This window comes from Lagopus muta, chromosome 5 (assembly GCF_023343835.1).
Source record: "Lagopus muta isolate bLagMut1 chromosome 5, bLagMut1 primary, whole genome shotgun sequence".
Lineage (NCBI taxonomy): Eukaryota > Metazoa > Chordata > Aves > Galliformes > Phasianidae > Lagopus > Lagopus muta.
In genome coordinates, this window is record NC_064437.1 from 21,667,993 (window position 1) to 21,673,992 (window position 6,000).

Consider the following 6,000-nt stretch of genomic DNA (forward strand, 5'->3'; position numbering starts at 1 on the left):
CTCCATTAGCTACAGTATACTCAAGGACATCAACTCAAGTATTTTTAATATCAGCTATCAAGGAACAAAGAATAGAAGCTACAGCAAAATTCTCAGCAAACAGGATAAAATAGAGGACAGAGTAGAGATGTGCCAGTCCTCAGAAAGCCCCAATAAAAACTTAGATGATGTAAGAATCCATCATAACCACAAACTAAGACAATAAATTCAAAGAGATCTCTGATATTTATAGATACCTATAAAAATAATAGAGAATGTAGACGTTAACCCCAAAACAAGATACTTAGTAACAGAAACACAGTAGAATATGGAATTGATTTTAGCCATGCTTGTTATTTCACTACTTCAAGTACAGCTATGGTTTCCATACACATACGAATCAGCAGTTAAATTATTGATCCAGCTGGTTTGCATAGATTGAAGTTCGTTTATTATTTTAGTTAAGTTCATTTTATAGTTTTAATATACATTAAATCACAGCTGTGATTAAAGTAATCTAACACAACTCTCAGTGCTATAATTGCTATCTCCTACATCTGTAGGCACACTTGAAGCTCAGTGTCCTGTTGTGGGACAGCAAAACAGGAAGGATATCTTTAGCATTTTTTTAGTACTCATTTTTTTCCCCTAACTGGGTGGGAAATCCACTGCCAATGAAAAGACATTTTTCTAGAAAACAACTGAACCATGAGATGCTTTATTGCAACAACTTTTCCCCAGAGCCAATGTAATTACTCAGTTATTGGACAGACTGCTGTTCTCTAGGTAGATGCTTTAATCAAGAACACATACTGCTTATTCTTCAGTATTTATACTAGTCTATCTTTGAAGCATTCAAAAAAAATCATTATTAAACCTTCATTTCAGCAAAACAAAGCTTAGTAAAAACAATCTGGACATAGCTTTGTTATTAAGTGGAGGCAAAAGTAATACATTCATGTTAGGTGTACTAAGTCCTGGGATGTACAGAGGTAGAAAATGAGCTCCACTCTGAGCCAGTCATTTTTACAAAATTACATGAGCCTAAAGCATCAACTAGACTACTAGTAGAAATTCTCATTGCCAAAATGAAAAAAAGTAGTTAAGTCCAGTCTTTCCTCTAGATTAACAAGCACAGAGTTTTTTCTACTTTGTACCTGACTCTTGAATGGAAAGTAGAAGAGACCTATGATTATCTCTCAAATGCATTTAGACTAAGAAGAAAAGTAACAGATCCACAACAGGAGCTAGTTGCAGAACATTAGTCGTCAGAAGAAAATCTTCTGGTGTACACACAAGCAAGACACCACTTACTAACACAAGAGAATTTCCACAGATGCATTTTGAACGTTCACAAATGACTTTGGCCTTGCCTCACTCACAATGTGCCCCTTCCTTCAAGGACAAGCTGTAGTTTTCTAAAAACAAAACAAACAAAAAAAAAAAACAAAGACACCCAGAATCCAAAGTATTTGCAACTGGTTCCAATCAAGCTCTGGAGTTAAATTCTTATGTAGCCCTCCAATTCATCTCAGGTGTTAAGTGTTTCCACTAATAAGCTACATGAATTACTCTGTGCAAATTATCTGGCTACTGCAGCCCAGCTGTATCATCTGCAGAGAAGCCTCACAACACAGTAGACAAACACAAGATAAAAATAAGAGCAATTTCCTCTGGCCTTTTTTTTTTTTTTTTAAATTTAGCTTAGGCAATGGGAAACAAAGGGAGATGTTGATTACTTTTGCTGTAACAAGGCCTGTTTCTTTAAGAAAATTCCTTAGTCACTGTAAGAGTTTTATTACCAACTTGAACAAGAAAGAAAACATCTACATGCAGGTACAAATGATAGCTAGAAATATATAGAGACATTTGGCTTACCAGCCCTCCCTTTATAAACTTGGACTTTTTAAACGTTGATGAACAACAATACTGAATCCACATTTGAGAATTATGTAACTCATCACATCCCACCCTAAGATCATTTCATTATCACCAACTGAAGAGCTACTGTCAGCACTGCCTCCATCACATAGCAGAAGCAAAAAAAAAAAATTCCTTTAATGCTTTCAGGAAATGGTGAATTGACAAAAAATAAAGACCTCAATACAGCTGAACACCGCTCAGATATAATAAGCTAACTTAAAGGAATCCAATGAACAAAACTTTCAAATATTCCACAGTACTTTGAGGTATTCAGTATTCTTGATGCTTGCTACGCTTTCGCTATACACTCACAGTGCTTATGGCATACGAAGTACTACTCTGTACCAAATAACTTCAGTTTTCAGGCTAACCTCTTCAAATAATTTATTAATATGCCTAGAAGGGAGAGGAATACATTTCAGCTTAAGAACAGCTAAAATAATGAGTTCTCTCTGGGCATCTTAAAAAGCTATGCAACTGTTTGGAAAACAATCCTGATTACAACTGCAAATCAATATAATATCCGAGGCAACAAATTACATTTTAAATTGGATTGCACTGGTAATTTTTCTTCTAGGTTACATACATCCATTATAAAAAACTGCACTGACTAGAAAATGGTGGAATGGAATATTTCTATACAAGGCACTACAAAAGCAATTGCTTTGAAACAGAAAAAACTTAGGTCTTAAAATATGATAGCCTCCTCCAATACCTTCTGAAGTACAGAAGTCCCTCAAATGAAGGTCAAGAGACCAAGTAAAAAAGAAAATCCCATTAGTTCAGTACTAATAAGCAGAAGTGTAAACAACAAGCCAGCAACTATAAAGGCAATTAAAAAATCTTGTTACTGATTAGCTTTTTCAGAGATAGTTCTAAGTTATTTTATGAATGCAAAACTTATTATGTTTTTACCAGCCAATACCAGAACTAGAAAATAATCTTACATTTGTATTTCCTGAGATTAGTCTTACCTTAGTGCAGGAGTCTGACACAGAAAAGTTACTTTGCCAACATCCTTGCAACTGCAACAGTGGGAATGTTTCTGAAATAATTAAGAATTTCTCATAAGATGATCATCAAAAGAGAAAGAACTACATAGTTCAAACCTCCCCCATAAATGTCTCCCCAGCCAGCAACTCCAGTGCAGCCAGAGAGACCCCCAGCCTCCAACAAGCTGACCTAAGCCAGGTCTAATTTGTACCACTCCAAAACACTGAAGCCATTTCTAGAAGCAAAGTTCTAGCACGTAAACCAAGAGAGGCAGAAAGCCTTATCCCATTTCCTAGCAACACAATACCATCTCAGAAGGTTTCCTAAGACATTGCAATCCATTACCATTTTGAAAGTTTCCCCAGATTTCGAGATACTTTCACCACATAAACTTCACCCTTTCAGAGTGCCTACCATAGAAGCTCAAGCTCATTATATTCCTCCTAGTCCTGTAAATTTGTTCACATCCAACAAACTCCCATTTACTTAAAACTTCTCCCCCAGACTCCACCCCTACTCTTCTCCCTGCCTATAACATACAGCTTGCTTGTAATTCCCCAATCAGTAGAAACACCTGTGCCTGCAGCCAGCCTTAAGAATCAGCATCATGTTTTAAATAAGGGTGTATTTATTTCACCTACAGATTAGAATCTAAATATTTCTCACAAATTCAACAGTAAAAATATGAATTTGAAGAGCTTTTATACCATGACTAGCACAAAATTGGATCTCACTTTTTAAGGAATCTGTTGTTCTGAGAACAGATAAAAAGTTACAAAATAGTTTAGGAAAAATGTGTTACAGAAAGAAAACAATATTTAATAGCATGTTCTCTACAGAGAGACGTGCCAGATGCACATCTCTATTTGCTAGTGAGTGCATTATTCTAATCGTGCAGTCATAACACACATCAATTTGACACACTCAGTAAACTTTGCTAAATAAACATTCTTTTTCTGATTTAATTGGAAAACTTGCATCAGCAAGTTTTTGGAGCCCTGGTACAGCATCCTGAATCAAGTCCCTTCTCATGAAGAATTATTATCGCTCTAAAGTCTTGGTTCTCATCCAAATGCTACTGCAATCAATCAGAACCTCAGCAAGCTTTAGGTAGGTTTCTATAATCATATCAACTCATACAGTCACAGAATCACAGGATCATGCTGTTTGGATGAAGCTCAGAAAGTCTGCATACACATCACCTGCTCAAAGCAGGGCCAGCAATGTTCCCAGACCAGGTTGCTCAGGGTTTTGGCCAGCCTGATCCTGAACAATTCCAATGATGGAGGCTGGACACCTTCCACGGGCAACCAGCTCTACTGCTTGCCTGTCTTCACAGGGAAAAGGTTGCTCTATATATCACCTTAGCCTCTTTCATGTTACTCTGTGTCCTGTCTCGTCCTCCCAATAGAAACCACTGGGCAGAGCCTGGCTTTACTGTCTTGATCGCCTTCCTATAGTTGTTACCAGGGACTGCTGTTAGATGCCCCCAAAGCTGCCTCTTCTTCTTTAGCTTGAAAAGCTCAGTTCTCCCAGCCTCTTCCCACAAAGCCTGTGACTCAGCCTCATGCTGTATAGGAATTGTTTATGGTTCATAACTTCAAATTTGTTTTGAAAGGGGTGAAGGTAATTGTCATTTCCTCCACGGTGGAAATGTTGGTATCACAAAACACAGAGAGTGGAAAAGACTTTTCCTCACGTACGTGCTGATGTGAATAAAGTTGTACAAACATTTAGCATTTTGTAAAAGAGTTTGAAGAGTTTATTATTTTTTACTTTTCCTTGGGTCTCTATGATATATTTTGCTGCATATAGCAACATACTTTTTGCCTTTTACTAAAAATGCATCAATAAAGAGATTACTTCATTTATTTCCTTGTCATGAAACAATCTCTTTCCCCTTTCAACTGTATTTATTTGTTTTCTTGGTAAATTTTAAGTTTGAGAGTCTGCCAAAAATAACTGTGTATTTAGAACTGGATGCAGAGTGAAAAAGGGAACTTAAAAAGTTTATAAAGCATTTTCTCATTGAACATATATTGCAAGAAAATTGATATCTAAGCTTGTCTGGTATTGTAATAATAGTCTTTAGCTGTTTTTCATGATTGTCATTTTCTGCTGAAATCAATGACACAGTAAAACAAACAAAAAACAACAATAAGCAAGTAAAAACAAAGCCTGAACTACCTTAAAAATAGTAATATAAAACTCTTCTGTGTTACAGATTCCTCCAATTTTTGCTGTTATGAGTTACTTTTTCTCATAAAGTCACTCGACAAAATATATACAAAGCATTTCAAGCAGACAGCTCTCATATCTCTATTCATTTAACAGTTAGTCTACTTTTCTGAATATAATCTCCCTGGCATTTCCAATTTTTTTGTGACATGGTAACAATCAATTACTTATCTGGAAAAAGGTTAGCACTCACAGTTATAAAATATAGGTATGATAACTAGAATTCTTACCTCTATCCCCAGGGCAGATCAGCTAAGCTGTTGCTGGCATAATAGTGCAACACCAGCTTGAATTAGAAGAAAGCATAAATAAAAATATCTAATTTCTTCAACTGTTCATTTTTGGCCATTTTGACCAAGACTCTTGATAATTAACATTTTCATACATCAGATTTTCTTTGAGAAGTTCAAATCCTGGGACTTGGTGGACAACATGTAGAAACAACCTGCTAACCGAGAGAAAAAAAATCATGAAAAGGAACAGTCCATAAGCTTGACTTGAACAGTCCATAAGCTTGAATTTCCTAAAGGAAATACATTTTACGTTTTTCTGAACAACTGCAGAAAACTTTTCTTCTCTGCAAGAAGACAGATAATTAAGTTCATTCATTAATTATCATAACGTATGTTTCTAAAATAATTGGGATGCATATATAATATTCTCACTTTCTCACTTCAGCTTCAGCTAAAGTACTGATATGATTGATGTCTTGATTCCTATATCTATCAGATAAGTTTCTTCCATAGTTACAGGGAACTTTTTTCAAGCTATTCCATTAACCCAACCAGTCTGTCCACTCAATAACTACTGTGAAGGCCATTTAATTCTAACTGGGACTAGCAAACAATATTCTCAGTCAGACAGAAA